Source organism: Anolis carolinensis, chromosome 2, assembly GCF_035594765.1.
Source record: "Anolis carolinensis isolate JA03-04 chromosome 2, rAnoCar3.1.pri, whole genome shotgun sequence".
In the NCBI taxonomy this organism is placed as follows: domain Eukaryota; kingdom Metazoa; phylum Chordata; class Lepidosauria; order Squamata; family Dactyloidae; genus Anolis; species Anolis carolinensis.
Genome location: NC_085842.1, coordinates 139,195,310 through 139,211,559, shown reverse-complemented (window position 1 = coordinate 139,211,559; position 16,250 = coordinate 139,195,310). Strand labels below are relative to the sequence as shown.

Below are 16,250 nucleotides of genomic sequence, written 5' to 3'. Positions count from 1 at the left end.
ACAGGCACACAGCTGGATGGTGTTTTTGGATTGCAGCCAAAAATATGGCTTGATCTGGCCCATCGAGCAATGAGGTGGCTCCCTGAACTTCTCTTCCAGTCATCTTAGGCAATGTCATCACTTGTCCTTATATCATTCATTAAGACCTGGATTTAAAAACATCAGAGTTAAAATATCACTCTTTCTGCAATCCTTTCCCCTTCGGTTTAATGCTTCATTAAAGCTGTTTCTACTCTAGAGGAGACAAGTGCTACAGAAGCTGCAGGCACGTGTGCTTTCTCCTCTCCCTGCACGCAGCTTTCCAAGGGATTTTAAGGAGACTTCCCTCTTCCCAGGGAAGAAAGCGCAATGACTTGGAACTATCCTACCTTGGGCTTCCTTTAAAAAGCCTTGTCTTTTTTCTTGATTTGCACTGCAGGCCCTGCCTGGAGTGATGCCTTCCATTCCCCCCATCACGTCTTTCTGCTTTGGGTTTAATGCTTTCTTAAAGCTGTTTCTACTTTCTACTAAAGAGGGGAGGTAACTAGGTGGTAGTAGTTTTCTGAGAATGAGGCTTTTCTTGAATGTGGCTTTGATGGGATCACTATTGTTATTAATAATTATTATTATCTTTTAGAAGTATTTTCTGAAGGAGAGGAGGGGAGGAGAAAAAGAAGTTAAATGGGTGATTCTCCAAGCCTCCAAAAGTGTGTGCACTCTACCCACTCATCCCACACATACCCAACTCCCAGTCAGTCTTATTAAATAAAAAGAATCAAGAAAATAAAGATTCAAAAGAGAGGCCAAGCCAGAAGCCAAGGCAAAAAATACACCAAAGCCAGGATGCAACTGTGATGCCAAATAGGAGAGGAGGAGCCATGATCGGCTGCCATGTGGTCCTGTTCCAGATGGAAAGCAGATAATGTGGGATTTTATTCAGCTGTGTGGAAGGGGCCTCAGATTAGTGTTGACATCAGAAGTCTTACTGATTCAATCAATTTACTTTAACTACGATTAACAAATGGATTTAGTCCTACATAAAATTGATGTGTGAAATTGGTATTATCCTTTCCAGACAGATGCTGGTTTAATTTACAGTGCTGTGGCATCATTCTGAGATCGTGAAATATGGTGGCATCAAAAGAAACAAGACCAAAATCTTACAAAAGAGAAATGCTACAGACTGCGTTAGATACAACTGGCTAACATATTGTGCTGTCTGCTCTTGAAGCCCTATGTTGTCTTTCTATCAAGACTTTCAACCCTTGATACTTGTGATGACTACATAACCACTATATCACTTGTTTTGCTGAAGTTCATTATTATTAGCCCTGAGGGAATTATGAGCTGTGGTGCCACAGTGGGTTAAACCCTTGTGCTCGCAGGACTGCTGACCTAAAGGTTAGGTTGCTGACCTGAAGGTTACTGGTTTGAATCTGGGAGATGGGGTGAGCTTTCATTTGTCAGCTTTAGCTTGCAGGGACATGAGAGAAGCCTCCCAGTAGGATGGTAGCACATTTGGGCATCCCCTAACATCTCTGTAGATGGCCAATTCTCTCTCACACACAGTTGAAATACTGCTAATTTCTCTTTAACCTCTGCAATGAAGAAGGCTCTAAAATTGTTTGAGGTGATGTGCTGTTGTAATACACTACTGGCCACCTCTTCTTGCCCTTGGAATGTAAAAACCTTCAATTGCCCTTCACTTTGTCTAAACCAGCCTATCTTCTTGCCCCATTCTTTCTTACTTTCAGGTTATCTGACTTCATTTGGCATCCTTGTCTGGCAAGCATGGCGTTGTTGCTGTTGATGGGCAATGGCTTCTCCAGCTGCAGAGGAATCAGTGAAATGAGAAGGGGAAAGCCGAAGGTCGTGGGGGGGGGGCACTGTATGGTCTCTCATTTTAAAATTTAAAAATGTCATGACTGCAATTGACTGGTTGGCTGTGTGTCCTCAAGTCATTTCTGACTTGTAGCAGCTTTAGTTGAGAGAGTGGGGCTTGTCCAAGATCACTCAGTGGGTTTCCGTGGGCCATCAGGAATTTAGACCTTGGTCTCCAGAGTCTCCAGTATTGAAATCACATCATGATGGCTCCTTACAACCATAATAAGGCACAACTTTATATCTTATGCTGAGCCAGAATGAAATAACTAGTAACAAATCTGAACATTTTGTAAATGGAGAAAGCAGAGATGAAAAGGAGATGGATTGCGACAGATGTCTGGAACAGTCCACAATTCCTGAGAACAAAGCGAACAGGGTGTAGAAGGTTTGGCTGGCTGCCCCCTTCTCAGGGTAAATGATACACAGACGTCAAATTCTTTCCAATGCGTACAGACCATGACATAAGCTTTTGGCGCTAGAATATATGTTCTTTCTTTCTCTTGACATCTGCTTTCTCACTTCAGAATTCAAAGGTTAGTGCTGGTAATGGTGTTGATCTGGGGAAATAAAGTGTAGAAAACAATTCAGTGGATAACTTTGAGTCAGGAAAAAAATCTGAAGGGAATCTTTCTTTCTCTGCCCCCCCCCCCCCTCTTTTTTGTCTAGGGAACAATTATGCTTGCTACAAGTGAACTTAAACTGCACATAAAATATTTTTCCTATACAAAAATATGACTTTCATAGAGAAAACATGTTTCCACACCAAAGCAATATTTGTGTTCCAAAAGTTATGCATGAAAATGTTTGTGGATTCACACACATACATGATGGATAGATTGTAAAAAATGATTGTGTGGGGGGATTTCTTTCTCAGAATAAGTCAGATCTGGCCACAATGGTACATGCTTTAATTACAGCCCGGCTGGACTATTTTAATGTGCTCTACATGGGGCTGCCTTTGAAAAGTGCTCAGAAACTTCAGTTGTTCCAAAGAGTAGCAGCCAGATAGCTAGCTGGGCTGGATACAGGAAGCAGACAACTCTGCTGTTGCGACAGCTCCACTGGCCGCCAACACATTTCCAAGCACAATTCAAAGTGATGGTTTTGACCTACAAAGCCTTATACGGCTTCTGTCCAGGTTATCTGAAGGACCATATCTCTTTCTATGAACCTGGTAAACATCTACCATCTACTGGGGAGGACCTTCTCTCTGTCCCACCGTGCACTTGGCGGTAACAAGGGAGAGGGCCTTTTCAGTGGCTGCTCCCAGACTGTGGAACTCCTTCCCAAATGAGACCAGGATTGCCCCATCCCTGCTGGCCTTCTGCAGGCATGTCAAGATTTTCTTCTGCCAGCAGACATTTGTGGAAAGATAAGGGCAGCCTGCTGGGGAGATGTGGGTGTGAATTGGGGAGGGGGGCAGAATGTGGGACTGTGAGTTTTAGAGGCTATTTTAAGTCTATTTATTATATTTTAATCTGTTTTTATCTTAATCCACATCATACTATTTAATTGTTTTTAACTTTTGTATTGCACTTGAGTCTCCATGGGGAGAAAGCAGGGTATAAATAAAGTAAATGAATACATAAATAAGTCCTAAAATAGGAACAGCCCTTGAAAACTTGCAACAAAAATAATAAAAAGAGAAAAATTGTTGCCCACAAAATTTATGATTATGTGAATTCCTAGGCATGGGGAATCATTGTTGGAAGACATTTGCTGTGATTTGGAAATGTATTGAACAATATCTTGAGGCTCACATTTTGCTCTTCTCTATAACAGAGTCATTGGCATGACAGAATATGTGAGCAATTTGTTTTGAGATGAAAAATGTCCATGCAATGTGACAGAAAAGTAGCAACTAGGGTCTTTTGTGTGAAATCACACTTGCACTCTTTATCAGTGGAAATAAATGTACAGGGAGTGACGCATGGAGTCTACCAGTCACTTTTGCTAGATTCAGCACCTAGGAACAAAATAAATAATATGTTTGTGATCCTGTTGACGACTATATTATGACAGTATGCCCATATGGCAGCAGTATCCTAAGTGGCAACCCAGTAGTAGAGGTAAATATGGCAGTGGATGGTGCAGAGGCTGGAAGAACAACATCCTTGTGGAAACATAAAAAAATATGCCAGTTTTTGAACTGCTTGGAGCTGGCAAGCCAGCTTTCTCTTGTGATGGAGGGGCCCTTCTCGTCCATTCCACTGCAGCTCCTGTGTGCCACTCTAAAAAGTACCCTACAGTAATTATATTAGATGGGGTTACTATTAAAAAACTTATTTCCTTTGCTTTTCCTCAGATGGTCTTTTGTTCATTGTCATCCCTCCTGTCCTCATCCCTTTAATGTGATAATAGAGATGATGATGATGATCTTGAAGCCCTTTCCTTCACCAGTCTTGATGAAATGAAGTGAAATTATTGTAAGTAACATTTTGAGGTCTCACTGGAATGACCAAGAGTGATTTTTAATTTCTCAACAGGCAGATTCAAAACTTTTGTATTGTCTCAAGAGATGAATTCTCCAGAGTGTGAAGACTTAACATTTGTTCTGTTAATGTAATTATCCTTAAGCCCCTTCTCAGGAATACCAACTCATTTGAAGCGCTTAAAAACCAATAATAACTAATTCAGTCACATTAAATTCTGGATTAATGTCTCCATTTTGAATCATATTATAAAATCTATTTTTCTAGTTGAAGATCCCTACAATCATGCAGAAAAATGTCAATATATTGATTGTTTGCCTACGAGGGAATACAAATATACATCATTCTGTCTCTAGAATTTAGCATATAACGATTGTGATAAGGGAGGTTGAGGAATAATAAGAATTCTTTCCTCCTGGAAGTCAAAGCCTAGCAATTCCCCAATAATTTCTGCTGATATTATCAATGCCCCCTGCTGATAATGAAGTCAACATATTTCATCTCCAAAAGCTTGGTTATAGTACATCAAGCAATATAGAAAATGTCCATGTATTATTTTTATTTTGTGTAATATAAGAGAACAAATAAGAAGTTAGAACTATCACGAATTCCACTTTTAAAACCACACCCAACCTAAATGAAAGCTAAAGCCTAATGTTTTTGCAAGACTTTAATTTGGTATTTTCCAAAATGCCATGTCACCTGCAGATCTGCCTTTCTTGGCAAATTTAAATGTACTCTAAAAGCCTTTAAAAGCAAATAGTAAAATTCTCCTGAGTATAGCAAGCATTCCAGGCAGCAATGTTGCAAAAAATAATTCCAAACCACTTCAATCCATTACTTCCTTAAGAAGAGCTATGTGCCATACAAATGCTACACATTTTTCAAGAAACTGTCTACCAGTTTCTTCTCTTTTGAATATCCTCTTTAAGAATGCAATTCTATTTATGTTCACTTAGAGACAAGTCCCGAGGATTCAGTGAGACTTATATACTCTAGTGCGTGAATATAGGCAAAATCCAAAATTTTAGGAAGACAAGTTGTCTCAAACCCCTTGAAAAATCTTCTAATCAAAACTGACAATATATTGTCAGCTTTGATGACAATATATGTCTTGGTCTCTTTCTCTAATTGATGGATTTGCATTTGGAGATTCAGAAAATAGGTTTTGATTCCCCATCTTCACCCCAACACTTACCTAAAGGACTTATCTCAAAGTAGGTTATTTTATTGGATAAAGGCTTTTTGTAAAATATTTCAGTTTTAAAATTGGTGAAGCAGGCTACCAATTCCCTTTCATTAAAGCAAATATCCTGACAGCAAATCTGGGCAATAAACTCTGCTGGTCTTAGAAGGAATGCTGTACAATCAATCACTTAAATAAGGCCCTGAATTATTTCTTCAACATTTCTTGTATTAAAAATTAAATATAGAGGTGGATCACTCCACATCTTAAGTGAAGGACTAAACTTGTTCCTGTTTTTGTGCTCTCTTAACTCTGAATAATCCTAGTAGAATGGCTACAGTTAAGTCATAGACCTCATCTGCAATGACCACTTAGGAGGTACAGATGAGAACCAACTGCGTGGCAGCCAAACACCACATGGGGCTGATTCACGGTAAGTTAGGGCAAGGCCACCTTAACGTGAACTTGCTCTGCATTATCGAAAGTCAGGAGAACGTCTGAATGCTGCCTCAGAATTTGGGTTCCCCCCAACTTAAGACCAATGGGGTAGTTAGGCTAGCTGTCTAGGAGTCCACTTTTTTCATGTCAGGAGCAACCGGAGTTGTTTTTGGAGTGAGAGAATTGGTCGTCTGCAAGGACGTTGCCCAGGGGACACCCGGATGTTTTATCATCCTTGTGGGAGGCTTCTCTCATGTCCCCGCATGGAGCTGGAGCTGATACAGGGAGCTCATCCACGCTCTCCCCGGGATTCTAACCTGGCAGCCTTCAGGTCAGCAACCCTACCTTCAAGTTACAAGGCTTTTATCCCCTAGGCCACCGGAGGCTGTCCACTGAACAGTGGGGACTCCCTCCTACCTCCACAGTAGCTGAGGAAATTCCTGTGGGACACATTTTAGGGCTGATCTGGGGTCCTGCACATCAGTTCAGCCCTGAATGAAGTGTAAGTGTAGATGTACCCGTAAGCAACTACAGACCTATCATGCTATGATACCAGTTTAATTGCTATGGTTCCATCCTATAGTTTCATGTGGCTTATAGTTTATGGAGGTATTATTAGATCCTCCAGCACAGAGTTATAATACTGGGATTCTATAGGATGGAGCAATGGATATTAAAGTGAAATTATGATGCTATAATTGTGTGGCATGAGAAGGCAAATGATGTTCTTGCTCTCACAGTTGATTTCGAGGTTGCTGTTGAATTATGGGCCTGGCATTTTTGTAAATGACCATGACCATAACTATGCTGAACAAAAAAAGTGATCAAATTGGATCAATCCTTAGCTATTAAGACAAAATAGTCAATATCGTTCTGTACTATGTGAGGCAAGTTCTTGGGTATTCCATGACAAACCCAACACTGTTGAGTATACGGCAAACAGCTTCCTTTAGCAAAGTCAAAATGCTTGTATAAAAGAAATTGTATTTAGTTCATTCCATTTGGTAGAGAATGTGGTGTCAGGACCCAGGCTGCAGAACACCAATAACCATGTGCAGAGGCCAGACTCTATCTAATATCTTTATTAAAGAAATATATAAAAACAATAAAAACAAGTGAAGAATATAGTTCAGAAGCAGACCTTTCAGATGAGGTCAAATATAGTCCAGAAATGTATTGTCCAATATAAGATATTAGAGTTCAAAGTTTTAATCCACTTGACCGAAACACACACTTTGCCAAGCAATAGAGTGGGGAAATGACAGTCTTTAAAGTCCAATGTAGCTTGACAACAAGGCTGGAAAATAAACTTGATTCTTGGCTAGATCAAAGACTTGAAACGAGGCAAACATGAAGCATGAAACAAAGTCCGTGGCAAAACGTGAAACAAGGCAGGCTTGAAACTTGATCCGGGAAGCAAGGAACTGGGGTTACGAAGTCCACACACGATCTCTCTCCTCAAGCTGATCAATTGACTCCGCAAAGTTCCCCTTGCGACAACCACCTATATTGGGTCTCGTTTTCCCGCCAACAGAACACTTTCCCTAGAGAACGAGAAGCGAAACCCAACTCTGTCCAGATGCATGACTCCTTAGAATTTCCCAAGGGAAGCAGACCTAATCAGCTAGTTGTTTGGCAGCGATTCTCAGGCTCCGGCGATTAGCCTCTCTGACTCCTCTATCTCTAGTATAATTGTCCCTCCGGGAAAACGGGGGGGAGTTCTGCCCAAGGCCTGTTTGGCTGAATTCTTGAGGGCAAACATCCTCCACGTGGAGAGGCTCCGTCTCTGGCTGAACCGGCGAAAATCCCATGTTTTCCTCTTCGTCTGCCACAATAGTACTAGGAACAGGACTACAAGGCCCATGAGTCATCACATGTGGCTTGTTTTGACTTTGAATTCAGAAGCAGATTGGTAATTGAATCACCAGATACTGAAAGCCAAAAAACATTACAGATTGGTTAAAATGGGATAGCTGATTAGATTAATTATTTATTGCATAATCAATTCTTTTACTTCCCTAATTGAAGTAAACAATTTAGATATCAGGGTCGTGATATGTTCACATTGCGTACCAATAGTGTCTAAATATATTTCTTTCATCATTGTAGATTTCCTTCTCTAGAAAAAAAGAATTGTATAAAGCAGGGGTTTTTAACCTGAGAACAGAGCCCATGGATTATGTTAGGTGGTTAATGAATTTCGATGGGAAGAAATGACACCTGTATTTCATTAACCTCTTGAACTGAAATTGAGCATTCCCTTCATTTATGCATGTAAGCAACAGACAATAGTAGTATTAGCAGTACCTGTGAATCTGTTGCCAGTAAAAGTCACAGGTATCACATTATAGTTAGTTGCTGCAGATATCTCAGTATCATTAATGTTCATTTCAGTAGTCATTAGACATTGCTAGAGAAAGAAAGGAAGCCTATTTATTATTATTTATTTATTTACAGCATTTATATTCTGCCCTTCTCAACCTGAAGGGGACTCAGGGCGGATGACATTACACATATAGGCAAACATTCAATGCCTTTTAACATAGAACAAAGACAAACAAACATAGGCTCCGACCGGGCCTCGAACTCATGACCTCCTGGTCAGAGTGATTCATTGCAGTGATTCATTGCAGCTGCTCTCCAGCCTGCACCACAGCCCGAGCCCTATGGAGGCACTTGCATTCTAAAAAGGGGTACATAGGCTTAGGGACAACAAAATGTAAGAATCCTTGATGTAGATTGATCCAATTCTTCCTTCTTCGTGTACTCATGTTTTATCTTTATCTATGGACTGCTCATTATGTAGTTTTACCAACCAGTCATAGTATTGTCAGCCCTTCACATTTGGTGAGATGAAGGGAAATAAACTCCATGCCGTTTCAAAGTTAGCTTTGAATGAAAATTCTGTTTTAGTAATGTCCTGACAATATTTTTTTTCTCCATTTTTTTCAGGAAAGATTTGGCCTGATAAGGAATTGCTTTCCCAAAAATTTTAACCAGAGGGGCTGTTTGTTTTTGGTGTAATTCTCCTTGGTTGTGGGGAGATTTTTAAAAAGTCTATATCTAACAATATCGGCACTTCATACAGTCATGCCGGCCACATGACCTAGGAGGCAGACAACGTTGGCTCTTTGGCTTAGAAATCGAAATGAGCACCAACCCCCAGAGTTGGACATGACTAGACTGAACGTCAGGGGAAAACTTTTACCTTTACCTATCCAACAATATAGACAGACTCCCCTTCCTCTACTGCTATTCTTTCTTAATTTAACACCATCCCTGTCCACTAATTGTTACTGATCTACAAAAGAGGCAAACTAGAGGTAAGCTCTATGGCAGGGCTAGTAGGCAATTCTGGCTTTCTGATATTTTCATAGTAAAAATCCCAAGTTCTTTACCATTAGTTGACCAGGAAGATGGAGCTGAAGGTAAAAGGCATCTGGCAGGGCACAATTGCCCACCTCTACTCCGTAAGATCGTTCTTTAAAATTCCTTCCATCTTTGAAATGCAGAGGTTAGGAGTATTATACTATAAAATTAATTTTAAATCAATAAATTTTCAGAAATGTGAATTAACCACCACAAGGAAAATAGAGTTACAAGACATAGCTAAAATTTAATAACCAAAAGTCAGAAATGGATAAATAAAACAATGCTTATGCTACCATAACACAAATAACACGTAAGTCACCTGATAAACCCACACAAATTCAATCAGAAATTTCATACACAAATTGTTATAATTACAAATCACCTAGGATACTTCATGAGTATGACACTTTTACTAGCATAGGACTTCATGTTTCTCATGCTATCCAGATGTTTATATAGCCATGAACTGACTGTTTTCCGCCTGTGCAAGATGATTAGGAGGTGTTGTTCATGAGAAATTTAGTTTGTGAGGAACATTTTTTCACAAGCAACCTCCATATAAAAACAAAATCTGTGGAACCGGATACAAAGTCAAACACTCTCGCCCACGTCCAGCCTTTGATAATGCATCTTCCTTTGTAGACATTGCTAGAATTTATTTTCTGATTTCTTTTCCCAAAAAATGAGTGTGTGATAAACTATGAAGTACGTAACCATTCATGTACAGTTGTACTGAAAGCTTGCTCTTACAAAAAACTTCTATGAAGTGTTTGACTGTGTGCCTTCAGTTGAGAAAGAAATAGGATTAGTGAGCATGGCTTGGTTTTGCAAGTGGGTATTTAATATGCATAATTCATCCTCAGGGTATTTAGTGTGGTAATTCATTAACCAATGGTGTTCTTGCTTATAGCTTTTCTTACCCACTCAAAACAGCCTCCTCTTACCTTCCACCACCATAGCTAGTTCTTTTATAGACTTTTCTCCACAGGAAACGAAATGCACAGCAGATAAACATACTGAAAGGGAAAACCATATCTGTGCTTCCTCTTGTTCACACTTTCTACATTCAGTCTCATGTTAGTGACTCTTAATTTCACAACTGAATGGGTTGCTGGTACATATTGTATATCCATTATCAAAAAAGATTGAGACTAGAATGGTTTAGTGTTTTTTTGGGGAGGGGGGATTCGTTTTTGAGATACCTGTATGCATAGATAATGAGATGGCAAGTGTGTGACTTTCTCAGCCATCCATGTGGACAATTTTGAATTATGAAGTAACTTGAATTTTGGAATTCTAGATAAGGGATGCTCAGCTTGTATCTGAGTAATATCCATGTCATATAGAGTATAGGGGATGACTTCCCACTTGATGCCAACATACTTGTATCTAAACTGGAGTGGGGAACATGAGATTCTCAAGATATTGCAGTCTACAGAAATACTCTGGCATGCCAGAGTGTGATATGAATTGTGTGATGCTGCAAAGGAAGAAAACTGGCACATACATTCATTCTCTCTCTCTCTCTCTCTCTCTCTCTCTCTCTCTCTCTCTCTCTCTCTCTCTCTCCCCCCCCCCCCCCCGTCAGATTGTCAGAAGTACTAAAAAGTGTGCTTTAAGTTATAATTTGTTTATTTTATTAGCCCGTGAGGAAGATCATTCAATATTACAGGCCAAAGTGTGTTGGGTTAATAGAAAAATAAAACCACATTTTTAAATCCCTGAGGTATTTTCTCTCCATCCCTTGGATGAAATAATGCCACATTATTCACATATGGACATGAATTTGTCTGTGAAAACCCAGTTAAGTTGGATTTCCCATCCAGTCACTTCCAGACTCAAAAGAGAAGGTATAGATCTTGTGATTAATTCTAGCCCAGTCCCTTGAAGGAATCACCTGGTGCTGCTGCTGAGTGCAGTATTCCAAATCAACTCGCAAAGCAGTTTCACTAGACGGCCACCCTTATCTTAGTGGACCCATTGAGTGATATCAGCTCTGCAAGAATCATGGGTTTGAAAGTCTGGGGTGTCAAGCTCCCCAAAGGACCGAATAAGACACAAACAGGATGAAGACAATGAACAGAGGGAATGTCAGCAGACTCTGTGCTCTAAAGATTGACATAACGCAATGCAAACCTAGGGAAATATTTATAGCACTCTGACAGCAATTTGAAACAAAGGACGTTGTTACTCTGGTTGCTGATTGGTATAGATCGTAGCCAGCTAGGATTCTCTCCCTGATAGCTCCAGGAATGCTGTCTGTCATTGATATTGATTGGTTCCAGGCAGGGCAGGAAATTTAACAGAATTGTCATTGCTCAGTTTGAGGTTTTGTGACTGCTGCTTGGGAAGGGAAAGAATGTGGGTGACCTGAAGGGATCTGATGACCCTGTTCCTCTCTGGCTAGAACACAAAATGGGTTTTGACTGACTGTACAATGGGTGCTGAGAGTGTTGGCATAGTTTGAATGGGATCCCCAGGGAGGGAGGTCCAATTGGTAATTGGAATAAGGAAATCTGGAAAGAACCCTGTGGCCCCCTCTAAGCCCATCAAGTGTTTCTCAGGACATTAGGTTGCAACTTGTGGCGAGTTCACTGAGAAGTTGCTTGAAATTGGGGAAAATGTCATTGTGGGCTTCATTACTGGCCCTTATGGGACCATAGATTTTGAAATTCAACTTTGGGTCCTGGTGTTTTGATAACATTGTTGCCATTGTTGTGGCAGCCACAGAGCTTCAAAGGGCTCCTGGCCATTCTGGGGTGCTACTGTTGACATTTGCAAGGGTGTCCACGTGGCTTGGAGAGAGGAGTGGAAAAAGGAGATCCCCTCTTCTTTTTGTGTCAACCGGGTACTCTTGCAAACATCAGCAATGGCACCCAGGACAACCAGGGGGTGGGATTTTTGTAGTCATTGTCAATCATCAAATGCCTGTCTAAAAAGAAAAAAAGGTTTTAATTGTTTACAAAAACAAAGCAGGAAGGGTGCCATTCTAAGTTCTCTTGGAAGGGAGTTCCAGAAAATGAGCACAAAACTGAAAAGTATCTTTCCCCTTGTTCCTTCCAGATGTACTTGTGAATGTGGAGGGACAAAGAGAAGCAGATCTCAAAGTGCGGGAAGGGAAAACACAGTCCATCAAAAAAGAGCTATTAGAATGCAGACATTCATCTGAACTGCTATCTTTTATTTTATTTTATTTTTTAAAAATGATATTTGCTGAGGAGTTCAGCGGCGACAACTCCTCCTCAGTGATTTATATCTAAACTCTTTAAAATGCAAATGGCATCTTGATATTCCCCAATATCCAACCAAGCTTATGCAGGGTGCCAACTATAGTAGGATTTTTTTTTTTGGTTAAAAGAGCTCAGTAGTGATGAAAAACCAAGTAGAGTGTTTCTGGATTCTTTTGTTTTTAGCATATACATGCCTAAAATATTGTTATCAGTATGAGGAAAACTTACTTTTCTTGTACAAATAGTTTCAATGCTATTAAACTAAAAAAAAAGATGTTTACATTGAGTATTCTGGAAATTCTCTCTTTTGAAACATTTTTCAAGAACTGCTTAGGTATTTCCTTATGTTGCAAAACTAGTAGTGTTGGGAGGAAACCTGTTCACCTTTTTCCTGGTGTACTAAATGACATTGCTTTTTACTGATACCGTTTGTCATCATAAATATATTTTGTCTGCATTTGTGATTTATTCTCTTATCACAACTTTTTATTCCATATGCTTTGACACCCACCCACCCACATACATGCATACAGAAATTCACACCTATGCACATGTATGTAATGGACCTGTTTATGTAATCAATGCACCACAGATCATGCAATTGAATTCAAGAAGACAGCAGGATGACTTCATTGAGACACATATGAAGAAAGTGGTTCATAGAAAAGTTGAAATAGTATCTTCACTCCTGAGCATTGGAAGCCGCAAGCTGAATTTAAAGTAGCTAATTTAGGAGAAGGGAGAGGAAAGGCTGAAACTTTGCCTTTATTGGAAAGCTCAGATAAAACTAAACTGCTACAGCCTCTTTGGGCATTGGAATAGAATTCTCCAAATCGTTTCTTGAGGCAAACAACAGAAATAAACACATCTTATAAGAAGATCTGTCAGTTAAGAGGGATTTCTTTGAGAAAATCCCCTTTGAATTATGGCACCCAGAATGCTCTCTCAACCCAGCTTGAGAGACATACAGATTTGCCAATCCTCCCCCCAGTGGGATCAGTATTGCAGAGAATTATTCCTGATTTGATTTTCTCCTCTCTTCTGTTCTGATTTCTGTTTGTTTTTGAGATTTGCACAAACCTTAGATTTTAAGGCTCAGTTTGCCTAGGTTTTTTTGCTCTCTGCCCCCTTCCTTTAGAATGATAATTTGCAGAAGTATAGCATTGGGAGAGATGTAACTGTTTAGCTGTTATTGTGCTAATGTCAAAAAGATGACATGGTGCAAAAGGAAGGCAGGCAAATTATACACAAGCAAAGATAGGAAAGAAACACATTAAAATTTTTCAGTAGTTCACAGCCATACTGTCAGCCAGGACTGAGAACAGATCCAGCGAAGCAATTACCTGATCAAATGACTGGCCTGCCATTCAATGCCCTAGCCTCCTATTCCAATACCAGGAGGCAACAATGGAATGATGATGAGAAATCCACATGGAGGGTACACTGCTCGCTATGGTATGACTATATGATTTTAAAAATGTATTATTCTGTTTTCCTGGTGAGTCTTTTAGGTAAATGCCATTTGTATTGTCATTTCCAGACCCAGTCATGCATGTTATCTAACTATCCTTATTTGGAAGAAACAGTCCCAATAATTCACTGCCATCCCAATTTTGAGATGATTTTCAAATATTCCACTTTATTTCCCTTCCTCCCATTTTCTCACTTTGTCCTTAGCTAGCTTTTGTGGGTTCAAACTGACTTAAAAATGCAAAAATAGTTTGTACTCAGTTGACCCAGCAAGGAGATGAGGACTCAGTCTTGCTGTTCTAGAGGGCTCAGGAAAAATCAAACATCTGCAGCTTTTCCTAGTTTGTTCTGCTTCATCATTAAGTTTTCCCTTTTTGAACCCACTCTGACATTACTTGGTCACACATACACCAGTTTTCATCTGTGAAATGTCAAAAAGTCATGGAGGAAATTCAAAGGACATGGCATTAGCATAGCATACATGTCTCAAAAACCTGATAGTTTTGTTTGAAAAACATCTTCATTTCAGAACTTGGAATAGCTACCTTTTTGGATTACCAAGACCAGAATCTCTCTGATAGCATGGTGAGTTATCTTGTAAAATGGGTGATTCAGAGACTTACGTGAGGAAGGTAATTCTTTACAAAGGAAGGAGGTTTCTCTATATTTTTCAGTGTTCCAGCGTTCTTAATATCTTGGTGTTTTTCAGTTGCTGTAGTCCTAGAATTACAGTAATCCTATCATTATCATCACCATTCAGACTGAGTCCCCTTTATTCAAAATATTTGGGACAATCATTTTTCTAATTTATAAAAAAGTGTGGAATATTTGTATCTGCATATACACAAGGTAGGAAGGAGGACTAGTTACATGTCCAGTGACAACTGACTTTTTCCTTGAGGGTCATCAGTATACTTTCCACACTTTTAGCAAAGTAATCTGTAAGGGAGGGGAAACACCTCCTTCCTTTGCTCCTCCTATGGCACATTTTCATTCTCTCTGGGCTATATATATATTTGGCAGACAATGGGTTTATGTCTGCACTTACTCCAGTGCTTGTTTCTAGTATGTCCACCCCTTTGCATGCAACCATTGTTTGAATGGAAGGCAAGCATGGATGCATTTGCTTTTTATAGGGGCTTTTGCTTTCTATAGGGGCCATTGTAAGCAGAGCACTTGATGAACCAACCTGGACATAGCATATTATTTGAGAACACAGAAATGCTGGACCACCATGCCAGGCTACACAGAGAAGTCATTGAAATCCACAAGTATGTGGGCAATTTCAACAGATATATGCACAGATGTCTATTATATACAGCAAAAAGAAAAAAAAGGAAAAGTATGGTATATATTGTACTTTAAAGTAAGTTATAGTTCTATATTTCCTCAAGTGATATAATCACATATATTATGACTGTAATATCAATTTATATATTCCAACTGTACAGATAAGTACATATTTCAATGTCCAATTTTAACAAATATAATCTTGATAGTGTTCTCAAGGTTTGTAATACTCTTCTTCAAATTCGATCATTCAAAGTAAATCAAAGTTCCATGTCAATAGTAACTCATTTAAAGTAAATCAAAGTTCCATGTCAATAGCAACAAAGTTCCATGTCAGTAGTAACGACTGGTCTCCCGGGTATGCATCCAGTTTCGGTGACCTTCTTCAGGTAGACCTTCTTCAGGTAATCCTGGAGTTCCCTCTGTTTGCTGCTCTGCTGTCTTATTTCTTTTCATAGAATTAAATGTAAATTGAGTCAAAATAATACAAACCATACTAGAAATAATACAAACCATACTAAAAATAGACATGTATAATACACCCCAATAATATCTTATATAGTATATAAATATCAAGATTCACAACAAAAAGAACTTACATGTCCTTGGAGGATCCTTACATGTAGTATTCTACCTCAAGTTGCGAGCATTCAGTAGTAGTTCTGTAAAGACTTAAGTATTTTTTATCCCATTATAAGAAGCAGGTGAGATCTAGCCTATCGTTTAGGCCTTGTGGGGTTAAGGTCTTCAATTTGTGGATCCAAAAAGCCTCCCTGCAGAGGAGTAACTTCTTGATGTCAGTGTTAATTGGAGTCTGTAGTTTTTCTAGGGCAAGGTACTTAAGGTCGTTACAGGAATGAGTGTTGTCTTTAAAGTGTAAGTATAGTGTGGATTCTGTGTTTCCTTTTCTAATTTTCAAAATCTGGTTCCCAGTATTTAAAAGCTCTGAAATCTAGGACAGTAATAAAG

The 16,250-nt window shown here is 39.4% G+C and overlaps 1 long non-coding RNA gene across 1 annotated transcript; it reads right to left on the bottom strand.

Annotated features, from left to right (window-relative positions):
• Positions 1-1,416: 1,416 nt before the first annotated feature.
• LOC103277820 (uncharacterized) lies at positions 1,417-15,971 on the bottom strand. The gene is made up of 3 exons (XR_505695.3): positions 15,881-15,971; positions 14,615-14,711; positions 1,417-2,420 (listed from the first exon to the last, which is right to left on the bottom strand). It is a non-coding gene; the product is annotated as an uncharacterized LOC103277820 (long non-coding RNA).
• Positions 15,972-16,250: the final 279 nt, after the last annotated feature.